Raw genomic sequence first — 21,939 nt, 5'->3', positions numbered from 1 at the left:
TCGATTCAATAGAAGATATTCCGTTCCAAGTAGTCACTGAATCATTTAAATATCTAGGAATCACGATTCCAGTTAAACCCAGTGATTTATATAAATACAATATAATTCCAATTCTAATAAACATACGAGAGAAATTGAAAACTTGGCAAAACCTACAAATATCCATATCCAAAAGAATAGCATTATACAAAATGGTTCTTCTTCCAAAACTCCTAGACATCTTACAGAACACTCCAATTATAGTTTTTGAGAAAGATATCCGTTCACTTAATAGTGCAGTTAGACGATTTATATGGCAAGGGAAGAGATCAAGGATATCCATATTTAAACTATCTCTAGCGAAAGAGTATGGAGGCTTAGCACTACCTGATATTAGATTATATAATTTGGTCTTTCTGGCACGTACAGTGACAGACTGGATTCTCTCTAAAAACAGAATTTATGCTTACCTGATAAATTACTTTCTCCAACGGTGTGTCCGGTCCACGGCGTCATCCATAACTTGTGGGAATATTCTCTTCCCCAACAGGAAATGGCAAAGAGCACAGCAGAAGCTGTCCATATAGTCCCTCCTAGGCTCCGCCCACCCCAGTCATTCGAACGACGGACAGGAGAAAAAACAGGAGAAACTATAGGGTGCCGTGGTGACTGTAGTTAAAGAAAGAAATTCATCAAACCTGATTAAAAAACCAGGGCGGGCCATGGACCGGACACACAGTTGGAGAAAGTAATTTATCAGGTAAGCATAAATTCTGTTTTCTCCAACATTGGTGTGTCCGGTCCACGGCGTCATCCATAACTTGTGGGAACCAATACCAAAGCTTTAGGACACGGATGAAGGGAGGGAGCCAATCAGGTTACCTAAAGGGAAGGCACCACAGCTTGCAAAACCTTTCTCCCAAAAATAGCCTCCGAAGAAGCAAAAGTATCAAATTTGTAGAATTTGGCAAAAGTGTGCAGGGAAGACCAAGTCGCTGCCTTACATATCTGATCAACAGAAGCCTCGTTCTTGAAGGCCCATGTGGAAGCCACAGCCCTAGTAGAGTGAGCTGTGATGCGTTCGGGAGGCTGCCGTCCGGCAGTCTCATAAGCCAATCGGATGATGCTTTTCAGCCAAAAGGAAAGAGAGGTAGCAGTAGCTTTTTGACCTCTCCTCTTGCCAGAATAAACGACAAACAGAGAAGACGTTTGTCTGAAATCCTTTGTTGCTTCTAAATAGAACTTTAAAGCACGAACTACATCTAAATTGTGTAACAAACGTTCCTTCTTTGAAACTGGATTCGGACACAAAGAAGGCACATCTATTTCCTGGTTAATATTCTTGTTGGAAACAACCTTTGGAAGGAAACCAGGTTTAGTACGCAAAACAACCTTATCTGAATGGAACACCAGATAGGGCGGATTACACTGCAGAGCAGATAACTCAGAAACTCTTCTAGCAGAAGAAATAGCAACCAAAAACAGAACTTTCCAAGATAACATCTTGATAGCTATGGAATGTAGAGGTTCAAACGGAACCCCTTGAAGAACTGAAAGAACTAAATTCAGACTCCAGGGAGGAGTCAAAGGTCTGTAAACAGGCTTGATCCTGACCAAAGCCTGAACAAAAGCTTGAACATCTGGCACAGCTGCCAGTCGTTTGTGTAACAAGACAGATAAAGCAGAAATCTGTCCCTTTAGAGAACTCGCTGATAATCCCTTATCCAAACCTTCTTGGAGAAAGGAAAGGATCCTAGGAATTTTGATCTTACTCCATGAGAATCCCTTGGATTCACACCAACAGATATATCTTTTCCATATTTTATGGTAAATTTTTCTAGTTACAGGTTTTCTGGCTTGTACCAGAGTATCTATCACAGAATCCGAAAACCCACGCTTAGATAAAATAAAGCGTTCAATTTCCAAGCCGTCAGCTGGGGGGAAACTAGATTTGGATGTTCGAATGGACCCTGTACTAGAAGATCCTGTCTCAAAGGTAGCTTCCATGGTGGAGCCGATGACATATTCACCAGGTCTGCATACCAAGTCCTGCGTGGCCACGCAGGAGCTATCAAGATCACCGAGGCCCTCTCCTGTTTGATCCTGGCTACCAGCCTGGGAATGAGAGGAAACGGTGGAAACACATAAGTTAGGTTGAAGGCCCAAGGCGCTACTAATGCATCCACTAGAGTCGCCTTGGGATCCCTGGATCTGGACCCGTAGCAAGGAACCTTGAAGTTCTGACGAGACGCCATCAGATCTATGTCTGGAATGCCCCATAATTGAGTCAACTGGGCAAATATCTCCGGGTGGAGTTCCCACTCCCCCGGATGGAATGTCTGACGACTCAGATAATCCGCCTCCCAGTTTTCCACTCCTGGGATGTGGATCGCAGATAGGTGGCAGGAGTGATCCTCCGCCCATTTTATGATTTTGGTCACTTCTCTCATCGCCAGGGAACTCCTTGTTCCCCCCTGATGGTTGATGTAAGCAACAGTCGTCATGTTGTCCGATTGGAATCTTATGAATCTGGCCTTTGCTAGTTGAGGCCAAGCCCTGAGAGTATTGAATATCGCTCTCAGTTCCAGAATGTTTATCGGGAGAAGAGACTCTTCCCGAGACCATAGACCCTGAGCTTTCAGGGAGTCCAGACCGCGCCCCAGCCCACTAGACTGGCGTCGGTCGTGACGATGACCCACTCTGGTCTGCGGAAGCTCATTACCTGGGACAGGTGATCCTGGGTTAGCCACCAACGGAGGTGAGTCTCTGGTCTTCTGATCTAATTGAATCACTGGAGACAAGTCTGTATAGTCCCCATTCCACTGTTTCAGCATGCACAGTTGTAATGGTCTTAGATGAATTCGCGCAAAAGGAACTATGTCCATTGCTGCAACCATCAACCCTACTACTTCCATGCACTGAGCTATGGAAGGTCGTGGAACAGAGTGAAGAACTTGACAAGCGTTTAGAAGTTTTGACTTTCTGACATCTGTCAGGAAAATCTTCATTTCTAAAGAATCTATTATTGTCCCCAAGAAAGGAACTCTTGTCGACGGAGACAGGGAACTCTTTTCTATGTTCACCTTCCACCCGTGAGATCTGAGAAAGGCCAGAACGATGTCTGTGTGAGCCTTTGCCTTTGAAAGAGACGACGCTTGTATCAGAATGTCATCCAAGTAAGGTGCCACTGCAATGCTCCTTGGTCTTAGAACCGCTAGAAGGGACCCGAGTACCTTTGTGAAAATCCTTGGAGCAGTGGCTAGCCCGAATGGGAGAGCCACAAACTGGTAATGTTTGTCCAGAAAGGCGAACCTTAGGAACTGATGATGATCTTTGTGGATAGGAATATGTAGATACGCATCCTTTAGATCCACGGTAGTCATAAATTGACCCTCCTGGATTGTAGGTAAAATCGTTCGAATAGTTTCCATTTTGAACGATGGCACTCTGAGAAATTTGTTTAGAATCTTTAAATCCAGAATTGGTCTGAAAGTTCCCTCTTTTTTGGGAACTACAAACAGATTTGAGTAAAACCCCATTCCTTGTTCCACAGTTGGAACTGGGTGTATCACTCCCATTTTTAACAGGTCTTCTACACAATGTAAGAATGCCTGTCTCTTTATTTGGTTTGAAGATAAGTGAGACATGTGGAACCTCCCCCTTGGGGGTAGTTCCTTGAATTCCAGAAGATAACCCTGAGAAACTATTTCTAGTGCCCAGGGATCCTGAACATCTCTTGCCCAAGCCTGAGCGAAGAGAGAGAGTCTGCCCCCTACTAGATCCGGTCCCGGATTGGGGGCTACTCCTTCATGCTGTTTTGGTAGCAGCAGCAGGCTTCTTGGCCTGCTTACCCTTGTTCCAGCCTTGCATCGGTTTCCAAGCTGGTTTGGTTTGCAAAGCATTACCCTCTTGTCTAGAGGCTGCAGAGTTGGAGGCCGGTCCGTTCCTGAAATTGCGAAAGGAACGAAAATTAGACTTATTCTTGGCCTTGAAAGGCCTATCTTGTGGGAGGGCGTGGCCCTTACCCCCAGTGATGTCTGAGATAATCTCTTTCAATTCTGGCCCAAAAAGGGTTTTACCCTTGAAAGGGATATTAAGCAATTTTGTCTTGAAAGATACATCCGCTGACCAAGACTTTAGCCAGAGCGCTCTGCGCGCCACAATTGCAAACCCTGAATTTTTCGCCGCTAATCTAGCTAACTGCAAAGCGGCATCTAAAATAAAGGAATTAGCTAACTTAAGTGCGTGAATTCTGTCCATAACCTCCTCATACGGAGTCTCTCTACTGAGCGACTTTTCTAGTTCCTCGAACCAGAACCACGCTGCTGTAGTGACAGAAATAATGCACGAAATAGGTTGCAGGAGGTAACCTTGCTGTACAAAAATCTTTTTAAGCAAACCCTCCAATTTTTTTATCCATAGGATCTTTGAAAGCACAATTATCCTCGATAGGAATAGTAGTGCGCTTAGCTAGTGTAGGAAACTGCCCCCTCGACCTTAGGGACTGTCTGCCATAAGTCCTTTCTGGGGTCGACCATAGGAAATAATTTCTTAAATATAGGAGGGGGGACAAAAGGTATGCGGGCTTCTCCCACTCCTTATTCACTATGTCCGCCACCCCGCTTGGGTATAGGAAAAGCGTCGGGGTGCACCGGAACCTCTAGGAACTTGTCCATCTTGCACAATTTTTCTGGAATGACCAGGTTGTCACAATCATCCAGAGTAGATAGCACCTCCTTAAGCAGTGCGCGGAGATGCTCTAATTTAAATGTCACAACATCAGGTTCTGCCTGTTGAGAAATTCTACCTGAATCAGAAATTTCCCCATCTGACAAAACCTCCCTCATGGCAACTTCAGATTGGTGTGAGGGTATGACAGAGCAATTATCATCAGCGCCCTCCTGCTCTACAGTGTTTAAAACAGAGCAATCGCGCTCTCTCTGAAATGCAGGCATTTTGGATAAAATATTTGCTATGGAGTTATCCATTACTGCCGTCAATTGTTGCATAGTAACAAGCATTGGCGCGCTAGAAGTACTAGGGGTCTCCTGCGTGGGCAAAACTGGTGTAGACACAGAAGGAGATGATGTAGAACTATGTCTACTCCCTTCATCTGATGAATCATCTTGGGCAACTTTACTATCTGTGGCAGTACTGTCCTTACTTTGTTTGGACGCTATGGCACAATTATCACACAATTTTGAAGGGGGAGACACATTGGCTTCCATAAATACAGAACATAGTTTATCTGAAGGCACAGACATGTTAAACAGGCTTAAACTTGTCAATAAAGTACAAAAACCGTTTTTAAACAAAACCATTACTGTCTCTTTAAATTTTAAACAGGGCACACTTTTTTACTGAATATGTGAAAAACTATGAAGGAATTGTTCAATTTTAACCAAATTTTCACCACAGTGTCTTCAAGCATTCAAAGCATTGCACCCCAAATTTCAGACCTTTAACCCTTAAAATGACGAAACCGGAGCCGTTTATACTCTACAGTCCCAGCTACAGCCTTTGCTGCGACTTTACCAAACCCAGGGGGGTATACGATACCAAATGAAGCCTTCTAGGAACCTTTTCAACTACTTCCAGACCCACACACATGCAGCTGCATGTCCTGCTCTCAAAAGTAACTGTGCAGTAATGGCGCTAAAATGAGGCTCTGCCTACTACATAGAAGGCCCTTCCTGACTGGGAAGGTGTCTAAACCAGTGCCTGACGTAAAAAAAACGTTCCCCAAAGTTATAAAGTGTGAATTTCAACATCAAGCTGTATAAAATGCCCAAATAAAGCAATCGATCTAGCCCATAAAAGTGTCTACCAGTTTTATAGCCCATATTAAGCCCTTTATTCTGTTTGAGACTAAGAAAATGGCTTACCGGTCCCCATGAGGGGGAAATGACAGCCTTCCAGCATTACACAGTCTTGTTAGAAATATGGCTAGTCATACCTTAAGCAGAAAAGTCTGCCAACTGTTCCCCCAACTGAAGTTATCTCATCTCAACAGTCCTATGTGTGAACAGAAACCGATTTTAGTTACTGCTGCTAAAATCATACTCCTCTCACAAACAGAACTCTTCATCCTTTTCTGTTTCAGAGTAAATAGTACATACCAGCACTATTTTAAAATAACAAACTCTTGATAGTAGAATAAAAAACTACAACTAAACACCACATACTCTTCACCATCTCCGTGGAGATGCTGCTTGTTCAGCGGCAAAGAGAATGACTGGGGTGGGCGGAGCCTAGGAGGGACTATATGGACAGCTTTTGCTGTGCTCTTTGCCATTTCCTGTTGGGGAAGAGAATATTCCCACAAGTTATGGATGACGCCGTGGACCGGACACACCAATGTTGGAGAAAATAACGTGTCGAACACATCGCTTGAAGAAAATATCTGTAATCCATTTCTCCCAGTAGGATTGATTCACTGTGAGCCAGAAGAATTACCTACTGAAATTAAGAAGCTTAAAACTATTTTGAATCCTCTAAAGGCATGGTGGAAAATGGGAAACTTGCTAAAAATTAACTGTAAGGCTTCTCAGTATCTGCCAATAATAGGGAATACAAAATTTAAATCTGGCTTGAATTCGGCGATATTTAAAAAATGGTCTTCCTTGGGCTTGGAAAGAGTTCATCAATTCATCAATAAGGAAATAAAATGTGTAAAAACATTTGGGGAACTGAAAAGTGAGTTTAATATATTGAACAAAGAGTTTTTTGCATACCTGAAAATAAGACACTATGTCTTAGAATTGGTCAGAGACGTAGGCTGGTGCTGGGTCTTGGGGAAACTGGAAAGCTGTCTGCTATTAATTAAAAGTGGGCGGCATGTCAATCACACCATGCTATCTTTTCCTCAGTGCTAGTAAGGGAGCTCCTCTTTTAGAACAAATTGTGTTAGATTGGAATAGGCTAATCGTCCCTAATAATATAGACTCAAAATTTATCCAAAAATCGATTGGTAAAGTAACTCAGGCTACTCTCTCCGCCACTTGGAGAGAAGCGCATGTTAAATTAATACATAGAGCATATTTTACTCCTGAAAAAGGGTACAAATTATATAATTTAAATTATAACAAATGCCCGAAATGCTCCCTCTTCCTGCAGCAGATTTGGTGCATATGATATGGAAGTGCCCGAAAATCAGACAATTCTGGTATAAATTGGAATTCTGGTTTAACAACTCATTGAGAGTCCCCCCTCTGGTTCTTACACTAATACACATTATATTTTGTACAAAACCTAGTGAAGAACATCAATCTCAGGAAAAATTATTAACTCTGGCAATCCTAGCAGCTAGATATTTAATATTTAAATCTTGGAAAAAACATAGGATGCCCACGATTTCAGAAGTTAGAAACTGTCTCAAGACACAGTGTATGTTGGAGCAAAGAGACACCAATATAGATAGCGAAGAAGATATTAAGACATTTTTCAAAAAATGGTCAGGCTTTATTAAAATATATTGGACAACTGAAATAGAATATATGAAATAAATGTGATGATTCAAAGAGAATCAAAGACAAAGGTAAAATAAAATAAAAAGTTCATATAAGGATATGCGTATTCTTTGTTGAAACTTCTGTGACTCTTTGTATCCTTGGCATTTCTCAAAGAAAAGGAAAAAGAAATAGCAACATAGTGTAATTCTGTGATGATTTCCAGAAATGTATCAAACTTGTGGCCAAATGCCTACTCACATGAACTAGAGCTTACGACCAAGCTCAGGGAAATGCGCACACCCAATTTATACTGATGGGTAAACAGTACTCTCACGGCAATGTGGTATATTAAAGGATTTATTTAAAATACAATAAAAGCGTCACAAATGCTATACAGAACACCTTATGCAGAGGTTAATAGAGCCATAAATGTGGATATTAGCTCACAAAAGTCAACTCCACTACAGGATGCAAGCGGATACAGGCAGCAGAAACTTAACCGCTGCACAGATCAACCTGACCACAGATGGGAGTGGCTCCTCCTAACGGTGTATCAGCAAGTGTACAGACGCACAAGAGAGTAAAAAGTTCTGACGATCGTTTCGCTTAACAAGCTTTTTCAAGGAAGTGAAGTGCGCATGTCCGTGTAGCCTTATGTACCGGTCTTAAAGTTTAGAACGGATATCCGGAATCTTCTGTTGCCATTTTAAAAGAGGGCATAGATGCCCTATAGTCCCATAATTAAATCATCGTGTGTTGAGTTGTTATATGCTTATAACCATTAAGGAAAATTTCACCTCATTGATTTACAGTAGGTCTCAAATACATACTTATATCTACTACATTGCATTTTGATGAATTTACAAGTTACAGTATAACAATATTGTGTCTTTGTAGTCATAAATATTTTTAACATCATGATTTAGCTTTATTGTATATTCTATATATAGCCATATCTGAAACGTGATTATAATCTGTTCCTATATCTATTAGTGGAAATATGCCTCTACATTCTTATTTTACTGTTTGTTAATAAATACTATTTTTGTACTTTAAAAATTCAGTTCTATCCAAATTTCTGACTTCCTCTATCTTTTCTTCCAAAAATCCATTAGAATAATTCTTTTCTAAAAAACGTTTTTTTAAGACTTTAGATTGAATACCAAACTCAATCTAAAGTCTTAAAAAAACGTTTTTTAGAAAAGAATTATTCTAATGGCTTTTTGGAAGAAAAGATAGAGGAAGTCAGAAATTTGGATAGAACTGAATTATTAAAGTACAAAAATAGTAGTATACATGGAAATAAGATAGAAAATAAGAACATAGCCAATAGATTAATTTTTCAACATAGTACACAAAGTTATGAATTAAGAAATATTATTCATAAACATTGGGGCATCCTTACGAGAGATTCGGGATTAAAAGAATTTCTTGGGGATGGTCCCAATATTATGTTCAGAAAGGTACCAAATTTGAAATGACAATTATCACATGGAAATATTAAGGGGAATAAACAAAATGCAATATCATCCAAAAACTGGCTGCCCCCTCCACAGGCAGGGTTTCGAAGATGTCAATTTTGCAATGCATGCCAAAGAATGAAAAAAACACCAAAAATATGCAATAAGTTTTATTCAGCAGATAACAAAAAAGTTTATGAGATAAACCAATTTATTACTTGCAACAGCAAGAATGTGGTTTATCTATTACGCTGCTCATGCAATCTAATCTATATAGGTCGTACCTCTAGGCTTTTAAAAACAAGACTAAATGAGCACATTTATAATATTGAAAAGGGTTATCAGAACCATACACTGTCAGCACATTTTGATAGAGTACATAAAAGAAAGATCAGCGATTTGGAATTCCTAGGGATAAGGAAGATTGAACAAAATTGGAGGGGTGGTGACATACAGAATCAATTGGGACGTTTAGAAATGAAATGGATACACACTATGGATACTTTTATACCTAATGGCTTAAATAAAGATTTTGAGCTACACCACTTTCTGTAACATTAGATGTAAGGGAGGATCAGTTTCTATCTAAATCACAATGAGGATAACATCATATGACATCCTAAACATAGGTGACATCTATTCTTACCTCAAGAAATAAAAAAATAAAAAATAATAGTCGGACATAAGATCAGGGAGGAAAAATAACTATCAACCAGAGACATTGTAAACAATTGGTTTTATAAAATTTATAGAATTAGTTGTATATTATGATTATCCTCTACTAATATGAGCAGAGAAGCATTCTCAAACATTAGGACTAACTTCTCATATTTGATAATATAGTTTAGAATTGAGATCTATTTTGATGTAGGAGTTAAGACAATATATTCTGTGCTAACGTAATTAAGAATTAAAAGTATTTATTAACAAACAGTAAAATAAGAATGTAGAGGCATATTTCCACTAATAGATATAGGAACAGATTATAATCACGTTTCAGATATGGCTATATATAGAATATACAATAAAGCTAAATCATGATGTTAAAAATATTTATGACTACAAAGACACAATATTTTTTTTTTTTTTTTTTTAAACTTTTTATTTTTGTTGAGGAGAAAATAGCATATACAAACAGTCAGTTCAGATGTAACAATTTTCCAGTGTCAGAAAAGGAAAAAAAGAATGACAGTGCAAAAACATTCTATGTAGACATCCACATATAAGTATCTAAACTGGCATGATAATCCAGGTACCTCATTTTTTGGTTTTATAAGTTTATAACGTCCTCGAGACATACAGGTCCACTCATGGGACCAGACACAACTATAAGCCGCTGAGGGCATGTGAATAGAGCTAATAGTAAGAGACTAGTTTCAGTGTACATAATTATTAACAATGTTATCAGTTTAACTAAACAAAAGCAGTGTGCCAACATAGGTTACCTGAACCACGGGTGGGTTCAATTCCTTCATTGGGTAGAAAAGTGCGTATGTAAAAACAGTTACAATTAAATACACACAGAAAAAACTTAAGAAAAATCTCACTGTAAGCAAACTTTAGGTTAAGGTTCAAGTAAAAGAGGAATACCACAACTGGCAAACTATATGTAACCAATAGTGCATATGTAGACACAGCTAATCTATCCGTATTAGGGCCCAGAGAGCAACCAGGACTCTCTGGACAGGGCAGAGGCTGCTTAACTCTGCCAAAAGGGAATAAATGGGGGGGGGGGTAGTGGATGTCTGGTCACTTAAACTTGAATGTATTCTGTTAGAATGGGATAGGGCAGCAACATTAGAAGCCTCCTTAGAAGTGAGATGCTAATAAGATGCGTAAATGGTAGGCTTATATAGATAGAAGGGCCACTCTTGGACCCTTGACCAGAAATATCAACGTTCTTAGTCATGGCTCATCCTCCCCGATATTAGAAGCCTCTTTGGGGCCTCAGCAACACAAACAGAATAGTTAGATGGGGGGGGGGTGATAATAGTTATGTCATAGAGAGAAACAAGATTTATGTTTCAAAGTAAGAGTAGTGCCCCAATTGGCAATGTCACCGCAGGTTTAAACAATAGTGGGCTTAGGGATATTATTAAATAAAATATGGAGCTCCTCCAGATATATTGAACACCCACATACTTTATATTCATTTTATAAGTTAGGCTGTTTGGTATGGAGGCGGTCATTGATGCTTGTGTTATAGTCAGTTAAATTATAGCAGAATATACAATAAAATTCACAGCACAATTAAACAGTAACACTTCAGAGTAATATGCAATATGGAGCTTGCCCACTGAACATATATAACAATCAAAAAATAACAAGTACTAAGATGTTATGAGGGGTATCTAGGATTGCCCGTGAGACCAGGGCAAACTAGTATATAGGAAGTATAAGTATTAGAACTAGTAAGAGGGGAAACTCACGCCATAACATTGTACATAGACTATTACATAGGAGCTCAAAGCCTGAACATGGGCTTCTAGACTATACATAGTTAAATGTGAGGATACAAGTAATAGGGTTACAGCGTGTTTTTACATATCCAGAAAAGTAAACCTTATTATGGCTTAAACTAGAAAGTAATAGTCCAGGAACATGTCCAACTGCATTTATAATCCCTAGAACTAAAAGTTTTATATAGGCAGCACTAATCATATCAGGGAATTATAGTGTTCCTTCATTAAGGGTGATGCTAGGAATGTAAGCAGAGGGGATTTACACCTATATCAGCCCAATACTAAACTCTCGGCCCGTGTGCTGCGGCCTACTAGACAAATAAAAAGTTCCATTATTGTAGTCCTTCATTGTAGAGTAGGTCCATCTGATAACTTTTAACTTTTACGGGGGGCATTACTCCAAACAATACCATGGTATATCCAGACACATTAATGAGGAAAGGGCAGCAACTCCACCAAGCCAAAACGAAAGAAATCTGCCTAAAACGTTCAAGCCTGGTATGAGTATCTCTGCTCCTATCCGATGCCCTCTCGCCGATATAGGAAAGCCTCCCTGCTACCTCCGTGCAAGACCTGTGGGCCTAAGCCAACATCCCTGCATAGGCTCCTCAGGACTTCTTCATCTGTTAGCCCCAAAGCCCCAGGCGCCGCAGCGTCACGTCCCAAAGCCACGGAGCTGCACACTCGGGAACCGGCTGCACTCCCCTGCACAGCCACGCAGCATCCAGCAAGAGGGCAGTCGTCAAGTTCCAGGTAAACGTTAGCCCTCTGGATATTTCCGTTAGGGCAACCTTCGTGGGCCTCTGCGTTTTCTTGCGTGGCGTTAATAGCCACTACCGCCGCAGCTGCTCCAATTTTCGGCGGGTCCAGTACTCCAGGAGATTCCGGGCTGCAAACATCAGTGGTTCCGGTGAGTGTGCAGACTTCCCTCAGCCGCAGACCTCCATTAGTAGTACTTGGAGCTGTCAATTCCACCATACCGGTCTTACAAGGCTGCGACATAGGGGCCTCCATTAGCTTCATGAGCCGATCAAATCTGCGGTGCATCTGCCGCTCAGACTCAGCAAAAAGAGCCTGAATTTTAATGTAAAAGTCCTCCTCCATGCTGTGCTCAATGAGCTTAACGACCCTATATCGGTCTAATGCAATTTTATGTGTAGAAGTATTGATTTTTAGCTGATTTTTGTATAATTATAGCAGGAGCTCTGGTCTCACACGTCTGCCCTGAAAGCTAGCTGGCTCCGCCCCTACAAAGACACAATATTGTTATACTGTAACTTGTAAATTCATCAAAATGCAATGTAGTAGATATAAGTATGTATTTGAGACCTACTGTAAATCAATGAGGTGAAATTTTCCTTAATGGTTATAAGCATATAACAACTCAACACACAATGATTTAATTATGGGACTATAGGACATCTATGCCCTCTTTCAAAATGGCAACAGAAGATTCCGGATATCCGTTCTAAACCTAAAGACCGGTACATAAGGCTACACGGACATGCGCACTTCACTTCCTTGAAAAAGCTTGTTAAGCGAAACGATCGTCGGAACTTTTTACTCTCTTGTGCGTCTGTACACTTGCTGATACACCGTTAGGAGGAGCCACTCCCATCTGTGGTCAGGTTGATCTGTGCAGCGGTTAGGTTTCTGCTGCCTGTATCCGCTTGCATCCTGTAGTGGAGTTGACTTTTGTGAGCTAATATCCACATTTATGGCTCTATTAACCTCTGCATAAGGTGTTCTGTATAGCATTTGTGACGCTTTTATTGTATTTTAAATAAATCCTTTAATATACCACATTGCCGTGAGAGTACTGTTTACCCATCAGTATAAATTGGGTGTACGCATTTCCCTGAGCTTGGTCGTAAGCTCTAGTTCATGTGAGTAGGCATTTGGTCACAAGTTTGATACATTTCTGGAAATCATCACAGAATTACACTATGTTGCTATTTCTTTTTCCTTTTCTTTGAGAAACCCCAAGGATACAAAGAGTCACAGAAGTTTCAACAAAGAATACGCATATCCTTATATGAACTTTTTATTTTATTTTACCTTTGTCTTTTATTCTCTTTGAATCATCACATTTATTTCACATTGTTTTGTTTTGTGATGTTTGGTATTTTTATATTATTTGAAATAGAATACATGATTATTCCATTCAGGAATTCAGAGTTAGTACTACTTGGCGTCTGGTAATATGAGTGGAAGAGGTGCGAGGAAGGGTGGGCCTTCCTTCTTCCCCTCTCTCCTCCCCCCTCTTTTCCTTACCTTGCTCTGTCTTTCTTCCCTTTCCCTCCCCCTTTTTTTTTTGTTTGTTTTTTCTTAGTTTTGGTTTTGTTTATATAAAGTGAAAATCTCAGCAACATTATGTAAGAGAACAATGTTTTTTGTTGTTGTTTGTTTGATTCAATGGCAAAATTGAATACAATTGTCTTAAATTCATGTGATTTTTCTTTTTCTTCTGTGACTTGTTGCTGATAATAAAATTCATTTAAAAACAAACAAAACACATTTAAGTGCAAAGTGGGTACTGGCAGACAGCTGCCAGTACCCAAAATGGTGGGAAATAGTTAGTGGGGGGAGGGTTAGAGAGCTCTATGTGGGGGGATCAATGAGTTTGGGGGCTAAGGTGTCATACTCTGCAAGGGAGCAGGAGCAGGTTCAGGAGTAAGGAGCTGTTGTGCAGAGGTGTCAGGTTTTGGGGTTAATGTGTTTTGCCTGCGTGAGTCTTTCCCTTTAGGCATAATTAAACAGGTACAACGTTTTAGGAAATAAAGGAGATGGTTTTATTTATAGGATAAAGCAATGTAGAGATATGCAATTAGATAAGACATAGTCTATAGGTTGTAGTATAAGGCAGGAATACAGTTCTTTGTAATAACAGGCAGGAATGCAGCGCTTTGTAATAAAAAACAGGATATTTGCATATGCTGTAGACTGGAACTGAGTAATAACACTCAGGAAAGCAGAGCTTTGTAATAACAAACAGGATATTTTCATATGCTGTAGACTGGAACCTTGTAGTATCAGGAAACAAGCAAACAAACTAGCAGGCTGCAAAAAATAAAAGTAAGAAAGGGGAGGAGTTTTCCTCTAAAGCCTTTTCAGCTTGTTACAATGTTTAAAGTCTTCACACTGTGTTTTCACAAGACCGGTGTTTTATAAAGAAATGTGGTGCTGCTAGTTATTGAGAGGAAAATAAGTCTTGTGAGAAATAAAGATTCAGAGCACAATACCTTGATACAAATAAATGTTTTTTTGAAGTTGCAGTTTGTAGCTTTCAGGATGATATAAGCAGTAGTTGGAAATCAACAGCAACTTAGTAGAAAGTCTCTGAAGTTGAATTTTCTTAGTTGGAGCAATACCTGAGTCAGTCTTTAGTAGATAGAGTTTTAGGCAAGATCAATTGCCAGGAAATCAGTCCCAAAATGAAACACAGTGCCAAGGGATTATCCAGAAGAGTAGTCAGTAATTGTAGCAGAAATCAGGAAGTCCAACAAATCTGTATTTCACACAGGATACAGGAGCAGAGTGTCTTTCAGAGTATCACTCTTAATGTGAAAGCACAGAATTGCAAACAAACCTCCCAGATAAAGCAGGCTGCTGATTAAATTATTTCTTTCAGCTGGCAAGCAGGTGGAGCCAGAGAGCCAAAGTTGCAGCAAACAGAAAAACACAATATTCCTTTCCTGTGATCAAGCCATCTGGTGGCATAGTGGTAAAACAACAGGCTGGGAAATAACAGCTGCAAAAATAGAGACAGGTGCCAGGTTCAATTCCAGGCTGAACCCTGACATAAGGAGAGATTATACACAGCAGAATATATATATATATATATATATTTTATTTATTTTTTAAAATGAAAAAAAGCCTTTTATTTTAGTACTGGCAGACTTTCTGCCAGTACTTAAGATGGGGTGGGACAATTGAGCAGTGGGGGAGGGATGAGAGCTGTTTGAGAGGGATTATGGGGTGGGATGTGTCAGGTGGGAGGCTGATCTCTACACTAAAGCTAAAATTAACCTTTCACGCTCCCTACAAGCAACCTAATTAACCCAGTCAATGCTGGGCATATTACAAGTGTGGTTCGCAACAGAATGTAGCGGCCTTCTAATTACCAAAAAGCAATGCCAAAGCCATATTTCTGCTATTTCTGAACAATAAGCCCTATAACTTGCAAAAAAAGCAAAGAATTTTGAGCATTTCTAAACTCAGGACAAAATTTAGAAACTATTTAGCATGGGTGTTTTTTGGTGGTTGTAGATGTGTAACAGATTTTGGGGGTCAAATTTAGAAAAAGTGTTTTTTTAATTTTTTCATCATATTTTATAATTTTTTTATATTAAATTATAAGATATGATGAAAATAATGGTATTTTTAGAAAGTCCATTTAATGGCGAGAAAAACGGTATATAATATGTGTGGGTACAGTAAATGAGTAAGAGGAAAATTACAGCTAAACACTTGGTCCCAAACGGTCAGGAAATGGAAAAGTGATGTGGTCACTAAGGGGTTAATGTGTATAAAATCTGGCTTATGTAAAGACCTCTATAGTTAATGCTAAGTATATTGGATATAGTATCTGGATTATATAAAGACCTGATATATTTTGCAAAGTGTATTTAATAGATATTTAAAAACAATAAAAAAATATAAAAAACTTACGGCTAGATTACGAGTTTTGCGTTATGAGTGGAAAAGCAGAGTTATGGGTTATAATGCTGCTTTTTCACTACCGCTGCTATTACAAGTCTTGTCAAAAAAGCTGTACCGCACACTTTTTTGCGTAAAGTCTTTTTTCAATGGGACATCCATAGCGCTGATATCACAAGCTTTTTTTCCTAACGCAATCTAAAGTCAGTAGTTATGAGTTTTACGCTACAAAGCTGTAGCATAAAACTCAAAACTAAAGTGTTAAAAAGTACACTAACACCCATAAACTACCTATTAACCCCTAAACAGACGCCCTCCCACATCACAAACACTAAAATAAAATTATTAACCCCTAATCTGCCGCTCAGGACATCGTCGCCACTATAATAAACATATTAACCCCTAAACCGCCGCACTCCCGCATCACAAACACTAGTTAAATATTATTAACCCCTAAACAGCCGCCCCTAACATCGTCGCCACCTACCTACATTTATTAACTCCTAATCTGCCGCTCCGGACATCACCGCCACTATAATAAACATATTAACCCCTAAACCTAACCCTAACACCCCCTAACTTTAATATCATTAAAATAAATCTAAATAAAACATACCATTAATAACTAAATAATTCCTATGTAAAACTAAATACTTACATGTAAAATAAACCCTAAGCTAGCTACAATATAACTAATAGTTGTATTGTATCTAGCTTAGGTTTTATTTTTATTTTACAGGCAAGTTTGTATTTATTTTAACTATGTAGAATAGTTAGTAAATAGTTATTAACTATTTACTAACTACCTAGATAAAATAAATACAAATTTACCTGAAAAATAAAACCTAACCTGTCTTACACGAACACCTAACCTTACACTACAATTAAATTAATTCAATACAATTACTTAATAACAAACAAAAAAAAACACTAAATTACACAAAATAAAAAAAGAAATTATCAGTTATTTAAACTACTTACACCTGATCTAATAGCCCTATCAAAATAAAAAAAGTCCCCCAAAATAAAAATAACCCATAGCCTAAACTAAACTACCAATAGCCCTTAAAAGGGCCTTTTGCTGGGCATTGCCCTAAAGAAATCAGCTCTTTTACCTGTAAAAAAAAAAACCAACATACAAATAACCCCCCAACATTAAAGTGGCTTTTATCTGTTTTTAATAAACATTGTTTTATACCTTTATATATTACGGCTTGAGAATTCAATGCAGTATATTCTCCAGGGGTGACCAGCTGTTATCCCACTTACACCTAGCTGTTAAGCTGTTATCATAGAACGGCTAATCCGGTGGAGGGAGTGAAAAGATAAACAGTTATGGGATCCTACACGCTGCTTACAAACAGGAGAGTTGCTGTACCAAGAGGGAAAATCGGTGTTACGAGAGAGCAGCTACCTAGACAGCTGTTAATGCTCCAGAAGGCGGTTGTGGCACTTATCAAGTGCTTTACTTCTTGTGAGTACGTTATATACTGTGTGTGGGGATTGTTTCTTGTATGCTGACACACACTATGTTGGCGCCTTCTTCTTTTTCATCCTCTCAAACCCCCAACATTAAAACCCACCACGCACACAACCAACCCCCCAAATAAAAAAACCTAAGTTTCCAATTGCCCTGAAAGGGGCATTTGGATGGGCATTGCCCTTAAAAAGGCATTTAGCTCTTTTTCAGCCCAAAAGCCCTTATCTAAAAATAAAACCAACCCAATAAACCCTTATAAAACCTAAAACTAACCCCCGAAGGTCCACTTACAGTTTTGAAGACCGGACATCCATCCTCAACAAACGGGAGAAGTCTTCATCCAAGCCGGCAGAAGTGGTTCCCAAGACGGGCAGAAGTCTTCATCCAGACGGTGCGGAGCAGCTCCATCTTCAAGACATCCGGCGCAGAGCATCCTCTTCTTTCCACAGCTAACAATGAATAAAGGTTCCTTTAAGTGACGTCATCCAAGATGGCGTCCCTTGAATTCCGATTGGCTGATAGAATTCTATTAGCCAATCGGAATTCAAGGGACGCCATCTTGGATGATGTCACTTAAAGGAACTTTCATTCGTCGTTAGCCGTGGAAAGAAGAGGATGCTCCGCGCTGGATGTCTTGAAGATGGAACCGCTCCGCACCAGATGGATGAAGATAGAAGATGCCGTCTGGATGAAGACTTCTGCCCGTCTGGAGGACCACTTCTGCCGGCTTGGATGAAGACTTCTCCCGGCTTCGTTGAGGATGGATGTCTGGTCTTCAAAACTGTAAGTGGATCTTCGGGGGTGTTAGTTTTTTTTTAAGGGTTTATTGGGTGGGGTTTATTTTTAGATTAGGGCTTCTGGGCTGAAAAAGAGCTAAATGCCCTTTTCAGGGCAATAGGAAGCTTAGATTTTTTTATTTAGGATTTTATTTGGGGGGTTGGTTGTGTGGGTGATGGGTTTTACTGTTGGGGGGTTGTTTGTATTCTTTTTTTTACAGGAAAAAGAGCTGATTTCTTTGGGGCAATGCCCCGCAAAAGGCCCTTTTAAGGGCTATTGGTAGTTTAGTTTAGGCTAGGGTTTTGTTTTTTTTATTTTGGGGGGCTTTTTTATTTTGATAGGGCTATTAGATTAGGTGTAATTATTTTGAATATCTGATAATTTCTTTTTTAATTTTGTGTAATTTAGTGTTTGTTTTTGTAATTTAGGTAATTGTATTTAATGAATTTAATTGTAGTGTAAGGTTAGGTGTTAGTGTAAGACAGGTTAGGTTTTATTTTACAAGTATATTTGTATTTATTTTAGCTAGGTAGTTATTAAATAGTTAATAGCTATTTAGTAACTATTCTACCTAGTTAAAATAAATACAAACTTGCCTGTAAAATAAAAAAAAAACCTAAGCTATATACAATATAAGTATTAGTTACATTGTAGCTAGATTACGGTTTATTTTACAGGTAAGTATTTAGTTTTAAATAGGAATTATTTAGGTAAAAAGTGTAATTTTTATTTAGATTTATTTGAATTATATTTAAGTTAGGGGGTGTTAGGGTTAGACTTAGGTTTAGGGGTTAATAAATGTAGTATAGTGGCACGAACATTGGGGCGGCAGATTAGGGGTTAATAAATGTAGGTAGGTTGCGGCGACATTGGGGACGGGAGATTAGGGGTCAATAAGAATAATGTAGGTGTTGGCGATGTTGGGGGCAGATGATTAGGGGTTATTAAGTGTATCATTAAGGGTGTTAGGTGTAAACATAAATTTTGTTTCCCCATAGGAATCAATGGGGCTGCGTTACGGAGCTTTACGCTGCTTTTTTGCAGGTGATAGGCTTTTTTTCAGCCGGCTCTCCCCATTGAGGGCTATGGGGAAATCGTGCACGAGCAGGTAAAACCAGCTCACCGCAGCTTTCAGCAGCGCTGGTATTGGAGTGCGGTATGGAGCACAATTTTGCTCTACGCTCACTTTTTGCCTAATAACGCCGGGTTTATGAAAACCTGTAATACCAGCGCTGTAGGGAAGTGAGCGGTTACAATAACGTGCAAGTTAGCACCGCACCCCCTCATAACGCAAAACTCGTAATCTACCCGTTAATTACAAAATACTGTGAACAGTATAAACATTATCTAGTGATCACATCAATATCACATAAAAAACACATCAAACACAGACCCATATCCATCTGGGCACTATATTAAAATAAATAATAGTGTAGCAACAATTTGCAAGCAAAGTCCATTTTTTAAAAACGAAAGTAAAGTCTTTTTAAGCAGTTGTAATTTGTTGGTTAATTGTAAGTCAGTTATAGCTGGTATAGACAGAACTCGACTTTGGCAAAAGTTGGCAGTAGTTAGAAAAAGCTACGAGGCTGCAAATTATGGGCGAGAAGGACAGAGGAATCCTTTAAAGGCATATATATTTTTCCAAAAGGCAAGGTGTACATTTATACTTACACTGGTTGCCGTATGCTGTTTTCTTTGAAGTGTATCCGGATCTATGATCCTCCCTCTTCGCCCTTGTAATTTTTTCCAAAAAGTGCCGCTCCAGAAGTGAATTTAGTGAACTCTCACAGCGTCAGTGCGCTATATCTACGGAAGCCCAAGTGTCTCAAAAATAGAGCCTATTACTCGCCCATACTTTGCAGCCTCACAGCTTTTTCTAACTACTGCCAACTTTTGCCAAAGACAAGCTTTGTCTATACCAGCTACAACTGACTTACAATTAACCAACGAATTACAACTGCTAAAAAAAGACTTTACTTTCGTTTTTAAAAAATGGACTTTGCTTGCAAATTATTTATTTTAATATAAAGCCCAGATGGATATGGGTCTGTGTTTGATGTGTTTTTATGTGATATTGATGTGATCACTAGATAATGTTTATACTGTGCACAGTATTTTGTGATTAAGTTTTTTATATTTTTTGTTGTTTTTAAATATCTATTAAATACACTTTGCAAAATGTATCAGGCCTTTATATAATCCAGATAATATACCCAATATACTTAGAATTACCTATAGAGGTCTTTACATAAGCCATATTTTATACACACTAAGCTACTCTTGGGCAGCGCAGCTGTACAAAATTACTAGCCTGCAGTTTTCTGCAGACATTGTAATTATCCTTACACTGCTACTCTTAAGGTTCTGGGAAAACCTTTTTTTCTACAGCTGCTTTGTTTAATTGTCTCAGCGCTGAGGTTTTTTTCACATTACACTACAGGTCTGAGCATATAGCCAGAATGCAAATAAGCTTTACTTAGATAAGATGCAATCTTCCTATCTAAAGGATCCTTAAAAGAAGTACTATCTTCCATAGGAATAGTAGTATGTTAAGCAAGAGTAGAAATAGCCCCATCAACCTTAGTGACTTTTTCCCAAAACTCTAATTTAGCCACTGACAAAGAATACAACTTTTTAAACATTGAAGAAGGAACAAAAGAAGTACCAAGCTTAGACCATTCCTTAGCAATCACATCAGAAATAGCATCAGGAACGGGAAAAACCTCAGGAGTAGTCACAGGAGGTTTATAAACAGAATTTAAATGTTTACTGGATTTATTATCAAGAGGACCAGACTCCTCAATATCCAAAGTTATCACTTCTTTTAACAAAGAACGAAAATAGTCAATCTTAAAAAGATAAGATGATTTATCAGTGTCAATGTCTGAAGAAGGATCTTCTGAGTCAGAGAGATCCTCATCAGAGGAGGATATATCAGTATGTTGCCGGTCATTACAAATTTAATCAGTATTATAAGAAGTTTTAAAAGACCTTTTACGTTTGAAGGCGGTATAGCAGCCATAGCCGCCTGTATTGCATCAGCAATATAATTTTTCATATCAACAGGGATATCATGTACTTTAGATGTTGAAGGAACAACAGATACTGTACTAGCACTAATAGAAACCTTTTCTGCATTCAAAAGCTTATCATGGACAACTGTTACATACTACAGCTGGAGATATAATCTCCACTAGCTTACAACAGATACACTTAGCTTTAGTAAAACTGTGTTAAGGCAGCATGGTTCCTACAGCAGCTTCTGAGATAGGATCAGATTGAGACATCTTGTGAAGTGTAAAAAAAAGAAAAAATAACATTAAACAGAAACATCCTATTTCCACATATAGCAGTTTCAGGAATGGAAAAAAATGCAAATGCTAAATTTGGCAAAAAAATCAAATAGCATAGCCCTCTGAGCATAAAGAAGGCAAGGAGCATATAGGAAGTGAGGTAAAATAAAACTAAATTTTTCAGCGCCAAGTATGACGCATGACGCAAAAGGAAGTTGAGAAATTTTTGTGCACCAACAAACATCCGAAAATTATGAAGCTCGCATCATAACAAACACAATTTTGCGCCAAACAACCTAGCGCCAACTAAGACACGGGAAATGACTAACTTGCGTCATGACAGACTCACATTCGCATTCAAAAAATTTCTTGCGC

The sequence above is a fragment of the Bombina bombina genome, chromosome 4 (assembly GCF_027579735.1).
Source record: "Bombina bombina isolate aBomBom1 chromosome 4, aBomBom1.pri, whole genome shotgun sequence".
Classification (NCBI taxonomy): Eukaryota; Metazoa; Chordata; class Amphibia; order Anura; family Bombinatoridae; genus Bombina; species Bombina bombina.
Note: the sequence above shows the minus strand (reverse complement) of the source record.